The sequence below is a fragment of the Sorex fumeus genome, unplaced genomic scaffold (genome assembly GCF_029834395.1).
Source record: "Sorex fumeus unplaced genomic scaffold, SorFum_2.1 ptg000024l, whole genome shotgun sequence".
Taxonomy (NCBI): Eukaryota; Metazoa; Chordata; class Mammalia; order Eulipotyphla; family Soricidae; genus Sorex; species Sorex fumeus.
The window spans coordinates 14,120,973-14,137,819 of NW_026606081.1; the positions used below are offsets into that span (position 1 = coordinate 14,120,973).

The following is a 16,847-nucleotide window of genomic DNA, read 5'->3' on the forward strand; positions in this document are numbered from 1 at the left end:
AGTGGATAGGGCATTTGCCTTGCACGAGGCAAACCTGGCCGACTCGGGTTCAATTTCTCCGCCTCTCTTAGAGAGCCTGGCAAGCTACCGAGAGTATCTCACCCGCATGGCAAAGCCTGGCAAGCTACCCATTACGTATTTGATATGCCAAACACAGTAACAACAAGTCTCACAATGGAGATGTTACTGGGCCCGCTCAAGCTAATCGATGAACAATGGGAGGACAGTGCAGTGCTATATTATACATATACATATATACGTGTATATATATGTGCCTGTCTGTCTGTTTTTGGACTTTGGTATTTTATGCTCCTTCCACCATGGTCCTGTATACACACACACACACATACACACACACACACACAGAGTAATATTTTATCAAAGTTTGGTCACTGGCCAATTATGTCTGATTTATTTGGGGCACTCATTTGTTTTCTTTTTGAGCCTCACCAGTAGTGCTCAGGTGTCACTCCCAGCTCAGTGCTTAAGGGTCACTTCAGGTGCTAGGGATCAATTCTGGGCTTCCTGAATGCAAAACATGTCCTCCTGCCCAACAAGCTATTTTTCTGGCTCCTTCAGATACTCATTTCAAACACAAAACAGAGAATTTTTTTTTCCTTTTTGGGTCACACCCAGCGATGCTCAGGGGTTACTCTCCAGGCTCTGCACTCAGGAATTACCCCTGGCAGTGCTCAGGGACCATACAGGATGCCAGGGGTTGCGTGCAAGGCAAATGCCCTACAGCTGTGCTATCGCTCTGGCCCTCAATATTGTCATCTTAATGGTCAAGATGAGAATGATAAGAAGAAGGCAACTTTAACAAGGCATGTTCTGAGTGAAGGAACACACTTTGAGTGGGAATTCTTCAGCTTGGAAAGAATCTGAGCCTGGACCACATCTTTCAGTTCCTGGTGATCCAGTCCCTGAAATCTCTTTGTTTTAACCATTCTGACCCTAATTTTTATCATCTAAGTAAAAAAATAAGTAAACTTAATTTGTTATTCTGTTTAGTGCTGAACATGCATTGTGCCCCAAAGCTCATATAATTTGACTTTCAGTAATATCTGAAAGCAACTAACCTGAGTCATCTTGTGGTTACAGGCAAATCACTTCTTTGTGAATCACGCCTGTTGCCACTCACGATCCAAGAGTAGCTGTTGTTTTTGACATCTTCCTGTATGGAATGTAAGTGAAAGGTAGTAGAGGGGAAATGAAACATAGCGAGCTCCTTCGCATGATGAACCACTTTGCATGAGTCACTGAAAGGAGCACAGACCCTATTAGGAAATAAAAGCAAATAAAATATGTCATTTTACATAAAAAAATTCACTTGGAACTTTTCCAGGCACCCTCTCCTCATTCATCCAGGTACCTTCTGGTGGCAGGGCCCCTTCCCGGTGCTATGGCCACGAGTTATGCTTCCTCTACATATTTCATAGGAACCATAAGTTACCCTCTTAGATGGAACTTTCACTAGGTTAGCTTAATAACCAGAAACACATTAGCCTGTAATTCATTAAGTCTATCTCAATTCATTCTGCATCTCAAGCAGAATAGTAACAGTGAGTGTGAAGGTCTAAGCCACACAGGTCACAATGGTACAGCAACACAGAAGCCCACCAAGCTTACTGATTGAAGAGGCTAGCCCAGAAGACACCAACAGTATTGAAGCGCTAGACAACCTCTCTGACAAGGAATTTAGAAGGGTGCTTAGGGAGGATGCTTAGGGAGCTAAAAGAAACAACAGAGAGCAATGCCAATAAAAGACAAGAGGATTTGAAGGTAGAAATGAGGAAAATGTAAACAAAATTAGAAACGGAAATGTCAGACCTGAAAAACCTGGTAGCCGAATTGAAAAACTCAGTGGTTGGCCTCAGCAACAGAGTAACAGCTGCTGAGGACAGAATCAGTGAGCTTGAAGATGAAGTTCAGACACTCTCCAGAAAAGAGCAGAAAATGGAAAAGAGACTCATAATTCGGGAAAAGATGGCAAGAGAAGATAGTGATGAAGCCAAGAGGAGTAATATAAGAATTATTGGAGTCCCAGAGGGACAGGAAGAAAACCCTGATGAAGAAGAAACTGTCAAAGACATCATTGCTACAATGTTTCCAGAGCTGAAGAAAACATGCAACCACATTCAGGAGGCCCAAAGGGTACCAACTAGAGGAAATCCGAATAAAAATACCCCAAGACACATCCTGATCAAAATTACTAAAACCTTAGATAGAGACAAAATTCTGAAAGTAGCAAGATCAAAGAAAGAAATTTCCTATAAAGGAGCATCCTTAAGATTCACAGCTGATTTGTCTGATGAAACCCTCATGGCCCGAAAACAGTGGTGGGATATAGTGAAAAAACTCAATGAAATAAATGCCTCACCAAAAATACTTTACCCAGTGAGACTCTCTTTCATAACAGAAGGAACAACACACAGTTTCACAGACAAACAACAGCTCAGGAACTTCATAGTCTCAAAACCATGGTTACAAGAACAATTAAATGGGCTACTTTAAGACAAGACAGGCCCCTCAAATATACCAAATTTCAACAGAAAAATGGGACAAAACCCCATAATAATAATCTCTCTCAACGTCAATGGGCTAAACTCACCAATTAAAAGACACAGAGTGGCAGGATGGATTAGAAAATTGAACCCAACATTCTGCTGCCTGCAAGAAACACATCTCAGTAGTCAAAGCAAACACAGGTTCAGAGTCAAAGACTGGAAAACAATCCTACAGGCAAAAAACTCCCATTGATCATCGATTTGCTCGAGCAGGCCCAGTAATGTCTCCACTGTGAGACTAGTTACTGTGTTTGGCATAGCTTGCCAGGCTTTGCCATGCGGGGGAGGGTAGCTTGCCAGGCTCTCCAAGAGGGGCAGAGGAATTGAACTCGGGTTGGCCATGTTGGCCGCGTGCAAGGCAAACGCCCTACCTGCTGTGCTATCGCTCCTTATTTATTATCATCAGGTTCTGTTGTAAGTGTTTATATAACTCTGGCCAGAGAGCTAGTACAGGAGATAGGTGCATGCTGTGAATGTAACTGTCCTGCTTGATCTGGTACCACAGGGCTCCTCTGAAAGATCCTTCTGGCTGAGGCGCCCCCCACTGCTGTAGGGTCAGAGCAGGGATGCTTCACTCGTAGAATGTCTCAGGGGGGCCCTCAGAAATACTAAGTAATTGAGTCTTCACAAGAACCTGAAATAGAAAGTACAGTTTTCTCCATTTTAAAGCCCTAAACCTGAGATCAGAAAGAAGGTTCCATCACTAGTAAGTGCCAAAGGCAGGATCTGAGAGCAGAGAATGAGATTCCAGCATGCCCGTGGTGAACTATATAGCCGGCGAGGAGAGGGGAGGGAAGAGAGTGTCTAGAAGAGGAGGTGGCTCAAATATGCCCCCTAGATCACATTATCTTCTGGAAAAGTTCGAGGTTTATCTTTCTTAGTTGACTTCCTTTAGGAAGAGGACATTATCATCGTAGGACATTATCACAGTATCATAATCCTCCTTGAGGATAAGCGGGGGACATTATCAGCAAATTCTAAATAAAGGAAATGGAGGTCATCTAAAACCTGGTGAAGAATGTGCTCCTGCTGAGTCTGGGTGGGCCCTTAGGTTTACAGGGACAGCTGTGAGGTTGGAAAATACAAAAAAGGGAAAAAAAAAAAGGAGAAAGGCTGGCAGTACCACAATGATGAGGAGGTCAGTTATCAGAGGTTGTTCCCCCACAGGCAGTAATGGGACTGTATTCATTGTTGTTGGAATTAATTTTGATTTTGTAGATTAGAGATTATCTTAAAAGAAGAAGAAAACTGAATATGAGTTTTCAGAAAAATGAAAATAGAACACTCAGCTTTTCCCCGGATATGTGCTGCTGGTATCAGTTTGACAAAGCTGGCTCTCTGTACTGAGATAAGGGCAATAAGATCCCTGAAATAACAATTTGTCAGAAGGTGGTTCTGATATCAGAAAAGGCTGAAGAAGCACTCTACCCATCCTTCCTTCTAAGAAAGAGAATTTGCAGGTTAAAGGAGGAGGAGTCCTCTGTCATTTTACTTTTCAATGATTGCTCAGGAGGAAGCTTCTATAGGAAAATGGATTTTTTTAAAGCCCAGAATTAATTTCTGTTGTGTTAGATTAAAGGCCCTCCCGTTGATCGTCGATTTGCTCAAGCGAGCCTAGTAACGTCTCCATTGGAGACTTTATTGTTACTGTGTCTGGCATATCGAATACTCTCGGTAGCTTGCCAGGCTCTCCGAGAGGGGCGAAGGAATCGAACTCGGGTCAGCCTTGTTGGCCGCTTGTAAGGCAAACGCCCTACCCGCTGTGCTATCGCTCCAAATGTTGATTAATTTTTTTTAATGGTGTTGATCATTACCATAGTCCAGGCCATCTGGAGAAAGATAAAGATTCTAAAAAGCAGCCTAATATTCCTGAGTGTGAATCTGGCAGGCAGTGGTATCCAGAGGCAAAATGCAAATTCAGTTAGTTGTCTGTGATCCTGGTGTAGTAAGGCTGCAGACAGTCAACACTGGTCTTGCCCCAGAGAGGGAGGAAGGACACAAGGAGTTCAAGAGCTTAAGAGGCATCTGCAGAGCTTAAGGACAAAAAACCAAATTCCACCACTTCATTCTTAACTCAAGACCCAGGGCTGAAGGCAGTGGAAAAATCAGTTTCCAAATTTGAACCTGTGAAATGCCAAACTGCTGGAATTCCAGGCTCAGCAATCATCTTCTGTCAAAGCTAGGTCCTGTCTTGCCTTCTTTGCCTGATGAGGGAAATGGTTTCCTTGCAGGCCCTACAATTTTCCCACTGAAGAGGGGTTTCTGGTGGGTAGGACACAACAGGGGTTTCTGGTAAATTCACCCCACTCTAGACCATCGTATTCCTGCTCCCGTCTCACTGAGTCTACATCAAATAAAGATGGGTTATATGCTGGTCGAATTACAGATTGTGGAATCTGGAAGGCAAAGATCAAAGGAAAAATGAAAATTCTAAAAAAGACACTCAGGCAAGAGGAGGCAAGAGGATACTGAGTTGAGCGCATGCTGAGTTTATCAACATGGGTGCACATTCCAGGGGTTCCATCCCTCCGGGGAATCACAGTTCCAACCCAGGCAGACGGAGGGGATTGAAGGTGTTCTAGTACAGCCAAGTTTACATTCTGCCAGACTTATGCTAATCACGTTATTTTGCAGCCTATCTCATTTATCCAGCAACAAAACAAAACAAACACAAAGCAAGATGAAGTAACAACAAAACTCAGTATCGTGGTGAAGGAAATCCCTGGAGCTCATTGTATTTAAGTTGATTTCCTTCCCCCTGAGTCTCAGCCACTTCTGGATAATGACTACATCTGCCTCCTCACCTCTCCATCCCACAATGCCTCTCATTATATGTGACAGATATGGAAATCTTAGGTAGTTATCATCCCTAAATGTTATGCCCCACCAAAGGCAGCAGAATCACTTAAGAAAACATTTTGAGTGAGTTGTGGGTTTTAGAAATGCTAAGTTGTCATTTGTTTGGTTTTGTTTGGGGACCACACCCACCCAACCATGCTCAAGGCTTTCTCTGGTCTGCTTTCGACACTCTTCATAGTCCCACTCTGCTATAAAACCAGTTGAAAGTTAAAAGTAATACCCCCAAAGGAATTCAATGCCCATCTCTCATCCTTTACTCTGGCCTGCTGCAGGGAAAGGAGGTGGGCGGGAAATGGGTGTGGAGGGGCTTTTTGTCCTACTTGTTCCCCTCTTTCCTCACACACTAGCTACTTCAACTGTCTGCAGATGCAGGGGCTGCCAGGGGGCTGCGGGTGGGGGAGTGCTGGCAGAGAGGCAAGGAGCTAAAGAAGTCCGGATTGTTCACGACATGCATCAAGTCAGCCCTCTCTGGGCCTGGAGCCGACTCCGGCCTCTTCCCATTTCTCTTTTGCTCAGGGTGGGGGGCCCACCATCACTCACCCACTGCATCATGGCAGACCCTCATTACTGCTCACCTCTCACCTGTGGTTTTCTGACATTGTGATGTGGATGGGCACTGTCCCACCCCCTTTTCCTGAGAGTTCTCCCAGCAGCTGGCCCTTCTGCTTTTGCCTGCACTGCGCATCACTCGCCTGCTCCTCACCTCTCCAGCACCCGCTGTCTCTTCAACCCATATCAGGTCCCAGGAACATCCTCCCCACTGTCCCAGCCGCGCGACGTGCTGGTAGCTCCCAGTCAGCCACCGGCTGCTCCTGCCAGGCTTCAGTGTTTTCGGGCTTAATACCGCACTGCATCTTCACCACAGATGGTGGCACACATGGAACTTGTCTGTGTAGGTCCCTTGAGCCATGAGGCTGGACTTGAGAATGGAAGATCTCCCTGTCTTCTCACAAGGGGTGTGTGTGTGTGTGTGTGTGTGTGTGTGTGTCTGTGTGTCTGTGTCTGTGTGTGTGTGTGTGTGTAAGAGAGAGAGAGACAGAGGCAGAGGAGAGTGAGTGAGAGAAAGAGAGAGAGGGAGTGGGGGAGGGAGTGAGTGAGTGAGGGAGGGAGAGAGAGAGAGAGAGAGAGAGAGAGAGAGAGAGAACACCACAAACATCTCTCTCAAGAAATCTTCCAGACCTTCGGGGAGGAAATGGTTGATGGTTGGGAGGTTAAATTAATCACCAGAGACCAATGATTTAATCAGCTGTTCCTTTGTACTGGAGTCTTTCTAGAAACTTCAAAGCTTCCACACAGGTGAACACTTGGAGATCTGAGGAAAGTGCCCTTGGGACAGGGGCGTGGTAACTCTGGCCCCTCCTCAGCCCTGTCTCAGCATCTCTTCCTGGCCCTGCTCCTCTGGGTTTTCCTTTCTCTGTGACAATCAGGCCATGCAAGTGCTTCTCTGAGGCTTGGGAGCTGCTCTACCAAGTCCGCTGAACCCGAGGTGGGGCTTCCTGGAACTTGTCGTTCTAACACGCTCATCAGGAACACAGGCTCCACAAGAGGAATGTGAAGTGGGCTTTGCAGGCAAAGCCCACCTTTGTCAGACTCTGCCCTCCACCTGTGTGTGGAGAGAGGAAGACACGAGTGCAGTCAGCAGACACCCACTGGTGCTGGACTACTGCTTGGTGGGGGTGGGCCCCTGGGCCTTGGAAACAGGCCTGGAGCATTTGTATATTTCAATACATTATTTTTGTAGGGGGAGGTTCACACCCAGTGATATTCGGGGGTTACTCCTGGCTCTGTACTCAGAAATAACTCCTAGCGGTGCTTGGGGGACCAAATGGGATGCCGGGGATAGAACTTGGGTCATCAGGCATGTAATGCAAACACCTTACCCACTGCTCCATCGCTCCAGCCTTAATCCAGTATTTTTAAACAACAGGTGTTAACCTCTGCCTCTGCAGGACCTGCACGGGGAGCCACAGTTCAGAGTACTTTGTCACCAAGTATTTGGGACTGTCTGTGCCTGTGGTTCCACAGATACGGTCCACTCTCGCCACTGTTCTGTGTTGAGGGGGGTGCCGGCCAGGCGACAGGGAGCACCAGACGGCAGCCTCTAGTTGCCCACAGAGGCCCAGGGCACATGCTCCTTTCTGGTTGCTTCCTGTTCCTGCAGAGTTGCCAGGCAATCATGGGTCCCCCGCAGCTGGCTTGTGACCTGTGGCTTCTGATTGACTGTGAGGTATTTTCCACTCTGGCACACCCCTCTGAAGTATCCGCTCCAGCCAGGGAGCTAATCTAGCTTTGCAGGGCCTTGCTCTGAGCGTCTCAGGTATCTGCACTAGTCCATGCTCGGGAGGCTGGGCCACTAAACTCCAGGGGCGCCTCTGATGCGGGGGGGGCACAGGCTCCTCTACGCTTCTAGGGTTTGAGAAGCCTAGACTTTTCTCTCTGCCCCCCCTTCACCCCTGCCCCAAAGTGGGTGGCAACCACTGCTCCCTGTAGGCCGCCCTCCTCTGCTCCCTCACTGCACTCTCGATTCTCTGATAATCTGTTGAACCAGCTTCTCATGTGAAGTTCTCTCTGCTGACATGACTGGTGCAGTTTCTACTTTTTATTCCCTGAGTCTGGTCAACAGAACTAGATAACTCTGATGAACACTGCTGTGATTTTTTTAAAATCCTACTGTGAAAGAGAAATAAAAAGAAAAGAGAAAGGAAAAGGAAAAAGAGAGATAGTGACACAAAGAGAGAAAGGAAGCATTCGAATCCATTTCAAAGTCCTGCAAGAGTTTACTCACTGCTAATGGGTGTGTAAATACCATTAAACCAGAATATGAAATACTTTCTGATGGGATATACCCAATTCCTTGAACACAGCCCAGCACAAAAACAAGACACCAGATTACCTTTGCTGTGTAAATGCATAGAACATGTTCTCTTTTAAACACAAAACACTAAACAATTATGATCTTAGATCGCAAGTTCCATTTTCTCTTCTCTCCCTCTTTGTTTTATTAGTTATTACTTTTGTCAGTGAGGATTCCCCATGCTTTCATTATACATTATGGTATATTTCTTCTTGAGCTAACTATTCAGTTTGGTTTTGTGATTTTTGGGGGATGGGGGGTGTGGTGCTGAGAGGAGCTGGGGCCTCTCCCAGTGATTTTCAGCAAGCTAGGCTGGTGATATAATGTGAGTGCCACGTTGTTTGGCCTCAGGTTACCCAGGCTGCCTGGGGGTGCTTTAGGCCCCTTCAGGGTAATACCCAGAGATATCTTTTTTTTTCTTTTTGGGTCACACTCAGCGATGCACAGGGGTTACTCCTGGCTCATGCACTCAGGAATTACTCCTGGTGGTGCTCAGGGGACCACATGGGATGCTGGAAATCGAACCTGGTTCACCTTATGCAAGGGAAACAACCTATCCACTGTGCTATTGCTCCAGCACCCCCAGTGATGTCTTAACCCTTGCACTACCATGCCCCCTTGCCATTCTCTGGTAATGTGCTTTGTAGTGAGAAATATGCTGGCTAATGCTTTGCAGACAGGAGGCCCAGTTTCCATCCCTAACACCACAGGGTCCCCTGTGCAGAGTTGGGAGTGACCCTCTACACCGAATAAGGCACAGTCCCAAGCATGACTGGGTATTGCCACAAGCAAAACAAAATTTTAAAAAATTATATAATTTTGTCTTTGGTCCTGGAGCAGAGCATCTAAAACCCTTTGAATTTTCTCTTGTGAATATGACAGGGTCCTTTCTTGGTTCTGGTTTTGTTCTTAGTTCCTGAGATAGCTCTGGAGAAATAAGGTAAAATTGGTTTAAAAGAACAATAATAATAAGCTTTTTTCAAACACTCCTGACTTTATATAGAGAGGTTTACTTTATTTTTTGGCATATTGAATACGCCACAGGTAGCTTGCCAGGCTCTGCCGTGCGGGCGAGATACCAAACACAGTAACAACAAGTCTCATGATGGAGACGTTACTGGGCCCGCTCGAACAAATCGATGAACAACGGGAGGACCGTGACCGTGACTTTATATTTTAGGTTTATCTTTTTTACTGCAGGATCATGGTCTACAGTAGTACTGAAATCACTTTTTTAATAAATTCAATTTAATTTTTATAAAGTTGTTCATAATAATTTATTAATTCAATATTCCAATACCAATCCCACCACCATTACACTTTCCCACTACTATATTTTCATCCCGAACTCCAAGCTCCACCCCCAAGCAGAACTGAAATAATTTATTTTGCATTTCTTATTATAAATAATCCACTGAAAATGAGACAACAAAGGTTTCTTAAAGAAAAGTGGATGAAGATTGTATTTCACACAGGCGCCATTAAGCCCTTCTATAAGAGATTAGTGACATGTTGTTAAAGGTTGAGTCTTGTGTGCTTATATCTACATCTCTATATATTACCCCCTAAGATTGATTGCCTTCTTGGGGCTGGAGCAATAGCATAGCGGATAGGGCATTTGCCTTGCACACGGCTGACCTGGGTTCGATAACCCAGCATCCCAAATGGTCCCCTGAGCACCACCAGGGGTGATTCCTGAGTGCAGAGCCAGGAATAACTCCTGTGCATCTCCAGGTGTGATCCAAAAAGCAAAAAAAAAAAAAAAAAAGATTGATTGCCTTCTAAATCAAATGTGGTGTGCTACTCTTGGTATATTGGTGGTGTAAAGTATGAGATGTCCAGGAATAGATAGACTCATGAGTGAGTCTTGTCCCAGTGTGTGGAGAGTGGCCAGGAGCATGGTGGTGACTGAGTTCTGGAGGTTTTCGGCAGCCAGTGCTGGGGCCCTTGGGGTGGGGAGGAGACTCACCTGCCCCGCTCCGGGGTACCCTGAACGAAACAGCCTGGTGCAGGGTCTGGTGGCATGACTATGGCATGTCCTGGTCTACCTGTTCTGATGGCTGGTCTGTCCCAGAGGGGGCCAGCGGACCATGGGGTCAACATGTCCATCAGCTTGTCCCTAGAAATGTCTTCAAGAAGCTGCTGCACTAGACTACCTACCATAATAACTCAGATGGGAGAGCATGAGGGAATTTCAGTAATGAATCAGCAGCTCTGATAGCTTTTGATGACCAATCAGTAAAAACTGGTAATGTATCCATCACTGGATCAGCATTTGCTTATGCAAGGAAATTGTTCCTTTTACTGCCATCAGAAAGCTTTATGGGTGAAAGGAAATCAGGAAGGTCTATCCACACTGTTCCCATCTGACATTAAACTCATCAAACAGGTCACATCCCAGAAAGTATCATATTTCTGCAAACATTTATAGTCCCTTACAAACATTTTATGTGCACGTTAAGTAGGGCAGTGCCTCATTTGAAATAAAAATTACTCTATATTGTTTTCCTTTTTTAGAGATGGGTTATAAACTCTTCAGCCTCTGTTATAACAACGGCAAAAATTGGGGCTGGAGAGACAGCAGGTAAAGCACTTGTTTTGCATGAGGCTTACCTTTGATGAGGGGCACCCCCACCCACCCCACCACTACCATGCACAGATACACACACACACCAGTCCATGACCATAGAGCCAGAAGTAAGCTCTGAGCACTGCTAGGTGTGGCCCCCAAACAAAACAAACAATAAACAGTGGCAAAACATTGGTTTGTAACAATGCTGCAAAACAAATTTAAAGTTTGTTCACATCTTGCTTAGCTTCAATTACTACTTTCACTGTGACAGTATTTAATACAAAGACAATGTTCTAAAAATGTATTTACTCCTCTTTGGGCATAGTAATGATTACTGACTATAATTCTATGCAAGTTACAGCTTCTATACTTAGCAAGGAAAGGAAAAAAGAACATCCCAACGCTCTCTTTCCTTTCTTGAATGAGAAGAGACTTTGGTTGTAGCATATGAACAGAAGAGTTAAAGACAAACTTTTGCTTATTTTGTTTTGGGGCCATCATGGGCAATGCTCAGGGGTTACTCCCAGCTCTGAACTCAGGAATTACTCCTGGAAGTGCTCATAGGGACCGTACAGGATGACAAGGACCAAACCTGAGTTTCAGCTATTGCTCTGCTACACTTTGGAGGATTTTTGATTTGTACTTTTGGCGCAATGCACTAGTACTTAATTTAGCCAATCAAAGATTTCAGGGAACTGTGCACATCTCTTTAGATAATCATTTCCAAGAGAAAATAAACACAGGAATGGATTACTTTAATACTTTAATAATCAGCGTTTGAAGAAAAAATGTATAAAAGGTTTCTGTTTCTCAGTTCATTTTTTAATGAACTCTATCAAGTTTACTTTCATGCTGGAATCTTATTACATAGACTTCCTATCCAATACTTCTGTGGTACTAATCACCAGTGTTCTCATTGACAATAAACATTTCTTGATCCTAAAATGTTCTAGGATTATAACTACACCATGTAAGAATGGAAAGGGACACATAAGATATTCAAAGTATTGTGAACTCTGATTTGCTTTTTAAATTTGGGGATATGGGGTCTTCTGCCCTCTGCGATGCACTGTTCTGATTGACCCTTGAACAATCAGAGTCTGGTGGGTGAGGGGGGCTGGTGGCATTCTGACCATGTGGTCTAGGAGCCAGGGAGCCCTCTTTGGTTCCCTCACAAGGACCCCTACTCACGACTGGTGGATACACCCATAAGTCATCCGTCTTTCATGTTACTCTGCAAAGTTCACTGTCACTGTCCTCCCATTGTTCATCGATTTGCTCGAGCAGGCCCTGTAACATCTCCATCATGAGACCTGTTGTTACTGTGTTTGGCATATCGAATACTCATGGGGAGCTTGCCAGGCTTTGTCATGAGGGTGAGATACTCTCGGTAGCTTGCCGGGCTCTCTGAGATGGGCGGAGGAATCGAACTCGGGTCGACCATGTTGGCTGCGTGCAAGGCAAACGCCTTACCGCTGTGCTATAGCTCCAGCTCATACCACCCTGAACGCACCCCATCTCATCTGCAAAGTTCAGTGCTGATCAAATGGTTCTCAACTCAAAATTTATACCAGGTTTTAACTAAAAACCATATAATTTAACATAAGTAGTTGAGGTTCATACTTTTCAGCACCAACATATTCTTGTTACTCACTTTTATGAAAATCTTTCCAATACAAACCACATGCATATTGTCTTTTTAAATAACCTGTAAATAACATAATTCTTTATTTTGGACACAGGGACCCCTATGGAAAACAGTATGGAGGGTTCTCAGCAAACTTAAAATTGCATTGCTATATGCCCCAGCAATTCCAATTTTGAGTATTTACCTCTAGGGCAGAAAATTCATAAGGATGTATACATACCATTTTCATTGCAGCATGCAGTACAAGAACTTAGATTTGGAAATCAACCTAGATGTCCAACAACAGATAAGTGGGTCATGAAGACATGGTGTATATACACAATGGAATACAGCAGTGAGAAATGATTAAATCATACAACTTGCTGAAACATGCATGGAACTGGAAGACAACATGTTAAATGAAGCAAGCCAGAAGATAGATAAATACAGATGATACCGCTTTTATGTGGTATTTTAGAGTAACTGGATGAGGAAAGCCCATGGTTTGGGGAGGCAGGTGCCTAGATCACCCTTGGTCCCAAAGTATAGGGAGGAGAAAGGACAGTAATTGGAGGTGGGGACGCGGGGAGAAGAGACAGATGAGGAAGAACAGGAGACAAGGGTCAATGTACATCAGTGGTGGTGAGGAATGATAATGTTAAATATTCAGACCACACAATCAACAACACTAAAATCCTAAAACCCAAACTTTAATAAACAAATTAAAAAAGATGCCTGTTGAGATGACAGGCTGGGGTGGGGGTGGGGGAAGAGGGCACCTGGGAACTCGGGGGGTAGAAGATGAACCATGTGGGCTGGGTGATAGAACATTATCTATCTAAAAACCCAACTATGCATAACTGTAAATCATGCGTTTTCATTAAAAAAATTGTGGGGGAGGGGAGAAAAAAGAGAACACAGGGATAGTCGCAGCCAAGAATTCTAGCAGAGATGCAGGGACGACCTCCAGGGGTCACGGTGTCCTTACCTAAACTCAGTGGCAGGAGGGAGTTTCTGGGTTTTTTTTATTTGTTTTGGTGATGCTCATGGGTTACGCCTAGTGATGCTCCTGGCTCTGCACTCAGGAATTACTACTGGCTGTGCCCAGGAGACCATATAGGATGCGGGGATCAAACCTGTATTGGCTTCGTGCAAGGATAACGCCTTAGCCGCTGTACTATCGCTTGAACCCTGGTAGTTTCTGGCTTTAATCCTGCCCTCCCGTCCTTCCTTCCCTCTCTCCCTTCTTCCCTCCCTTCCTCCTTCCTTCCTTCCATCTTTCCTTTCTTTCTCCCTCCTTCCCTCCCTCCCTCCCTCCCTCCCTCCCTCCCTCCCTCCCTCCCTCCGTCCGTCCTTCCCTCCCTCTCTTCTTAGCTCTTTTTGGACCACACCCCAGTGATGTTCAGACTCCTGGCTTTGTGCTTGGGGACCACACACAACTTGGGACTTTGAATCTGAGGCTCCAGACTGCACAACCTGTGCTCGGACCCTCTGGGCCACCTCCCAGCTCTTTGGGAGAGCTTCTTAGTCAGTTTTCTGCCCAGCCCAATTCCAATTCTCTCTCTCTCTCTCTCTCTCTCTCTATATATATATATATATATATGTATGTGTGTGTATATATATATATATGTGTGTGTATATGTATATATATATATATATATATATATATATCTTGCTTTTTTTGGCTGAAAAGAAACCAAACACTAAACTTGTTGGAACCCTGACTAAAAATGTGAAACACCTCTCGATCTCTGAGGGGTCAGTTCTGGAGAAACTCGTTTGGTGACATCTGCACTTAAACACTTAAACTTTCTAGGGGTCTGAAACATGACCTGGATACAGGAGCGGCTGGGCAGCAGGTCTGGCCTCTGGCTAAGTTCTTGGGGACTGGCCTCTCGTTGCTTTTTAACTTGAGTCACACTCCTCAGCTCCACCCCTACCACACCTGAAACTATCTCCTTCCAGTTCTCACATTAGTGAGGCATTTATTTCACTGACACTGAGCTTCTTCCTAACAGTTTGGATCTGAGCGTTCTCTCCAGTCTGCAGCTACCCACACCTGCTGAGAGCGATGAAAACCAATGCAGCAGCAGGGTTGGAATGTTTACTTCAGGCAAGAGGCTTTCTGTTCTAAGTGCCACAATTATGAAAGCATCACAGAAGTAGGAAATACACCAGCTGAAAGAATGGCCCTATTTGCAGACAGCTTGCATTGTATTCTGTAAGAATATGTTTGACATTTTAAGCGTTTTTTTTTTTACAGTGGTAAATTGTGCTTTTCCTAGCAGTGGGAGTTATTAAGTCTGTTCCCAGAATAATCCAGACTGTTCTGGAAAGTTTAATTTTTTTCTTTTTTTCTTCAGTTTTGGTGCTCTATGTAATCACTGTGCTTATATTTTCAAAGATAAGCATAGAAGGATACATAGGCTATTATTTCTAATTAAAAACTACAAACACTGGGGCTGGAGCAATAGGACAATGGGTACAGCACTTGCCTTACATGTGGCCAACCCAGTTTTGACGCCTGGCATCCCATATGGTGGCCCAAGCACTGCCAGGACTAATTCCCGAGTGCAGAGTCAGGAGTAACCCCCTGAGTGCAGAACAAGGAGTAACCCTAAGCACCTCCAGGGCAGCCCAAAAAGAAAACAAAAAACAACTACACATGTCATTTATTCAAAAAATTCCGTTATAGCATTGTAGCACTGTCCTCCCATTGTTCATAGATTTGCTCGAGTGGGCACCAGTAACATCTCCATTGTGAGACTTGTTGTTACTGTTTTTGGCATATCGAATATGCCACGGGAAGCTTGCCAGGCTCTGCCATGCAGGTGGGATACTCTCGGTAGCTTGCCGGGCTCTCCAAGAGGGACGGAGGAATTGAACCGGGTTGGCCACATGCAAGGCAAACGCCCTATCTGCCGTGCAAAAGTTAAATTGAGGGTGGGGAATATGATAGAGGTTAAGATGCTTATCTTGCATGTAGCTGATCCTCATTCAATCCCCAAAACCACATATGATACCCCAAGCACAGCCAGGAGTTATCCTTGAGCACAGAGCCAGGAGTAAGCTCTGAGCATCACTAAATATGACCTAAGCTTACACACACACACACACACACACACACACACACACACACACACACACACACCACAAAGCCCTGATTCTAACTAAAAACTTAAAAAATGTCTAAAGAGATAGTCTAAGACACTGGAGCACTTGTTATGCATGTGGAAGGCCTAGGTTTGATCCCCAGCACATGGTCCTATAGGCACTGCCAGTAGTGACTCTCTGAATACAGAGCTAGGAGTGATCCTTATTTACACCACAGTGACCCTTAAATATAAACACAGTGACTGGAAATATAAATAAAAGCAAGTAAGAGGGGCTAGAGAGTACAGTGTACGACAGGGCACCTGTCTTGCACATGACTGGCCTGACTTCAACCCCTAGCTCCCCATATGGTTCCCTGAGCCTCAGGAATGATCTTTGAGCTGAGACACAAGAACAAGCCACAACCACCACCAAGTGCAGCTCCCAAACAATAAGAGCAGAAACAACAACAACAAAGATAAAAGACTGAAACTGAAGTTGTTAAAGCAAGATAGTAATAATTTTTATAACGACTATCCAAGACTTATAGGATCGGGATGCCATCTGCCTGGATGAATGTTTGTGTTTCCTGAAAGTCCCGTGTCAAAGTTCTAACCCCCAGGGTAAAGGTATCTAAACAAAGAGCCTCTAAAGAGGTAATCCTGGTTAGATGAAGTAGAAGGAGGAAGCCCTGGCCCCAGGACTGAGTGCATGCTAGGAGACGCTCCAGAGAACTCGCTCCAGAGACAGAACGGAAAGACTGTGTGAGAGCAGAGACAGCGGCCAAGAAAAAGGTTCTCAGACAGCTGCCACCTCAGCACAGTTATCCACTCAGTATTGGTGTCTTGTCATGCCACTCCTTGCTAAGACACCATCTACTCTGCAATATGCACAATTATTCTCCCAAGAGCTGATGATATGCAAGTCAATGTATACTACAATTCAGTTCCAGTAAAATATAGAATGTTAAAAATGCATATATTCTTGAAAACTAGTTTCATTTACTTTCTTTTTGAGAATTTTTGCCACATTCAGGGGTTACCCCTGGATCTGCACTCAGGAATTACTCCTGGAGAGGCTTGAGGGACCATATGGGATGCTGGGGATAGAAACCAGGTTGGTCATGGGCAAGGCAAGCACCCTACCTGCTATTATACCTCTCCTGCCCCCAGAGCTAGTTTTCATTTTCAAACTAGTTTTATTTTTAATTATGTATATATTATTATTTGGGCTGGAGTGATAGCACAGAGGGTAGGGCGTTTGCCTTGCACGCAG

At 44.8% G+C, this 16,847-nt stretch overlaps 1 protein-coding gene across 2 annotated transcripts in view; it reads right to left on the reverse strand.

Moving 5' to 3' along the window:
• TRMT9B (tRNA methyltransferase 9B (putative)) overlaps window positions 1-16,847 on the reverse strand; it is a 55,435-nt gene that overhangs the window by 22,172 nt on the left and 16,416 nt on the right. For both annotated transcript variants that reach the window (XM_056114107.1, XM_056114108.1), the window contains exon 2: window positions 1,080-1,277. The gene's annotated coding sequence lies outside the window, so the exon portion shown is untranslated. The remainder of the gene's footprint in view (window positions 1-1,079; window positions 1,278-16,847) is intronic.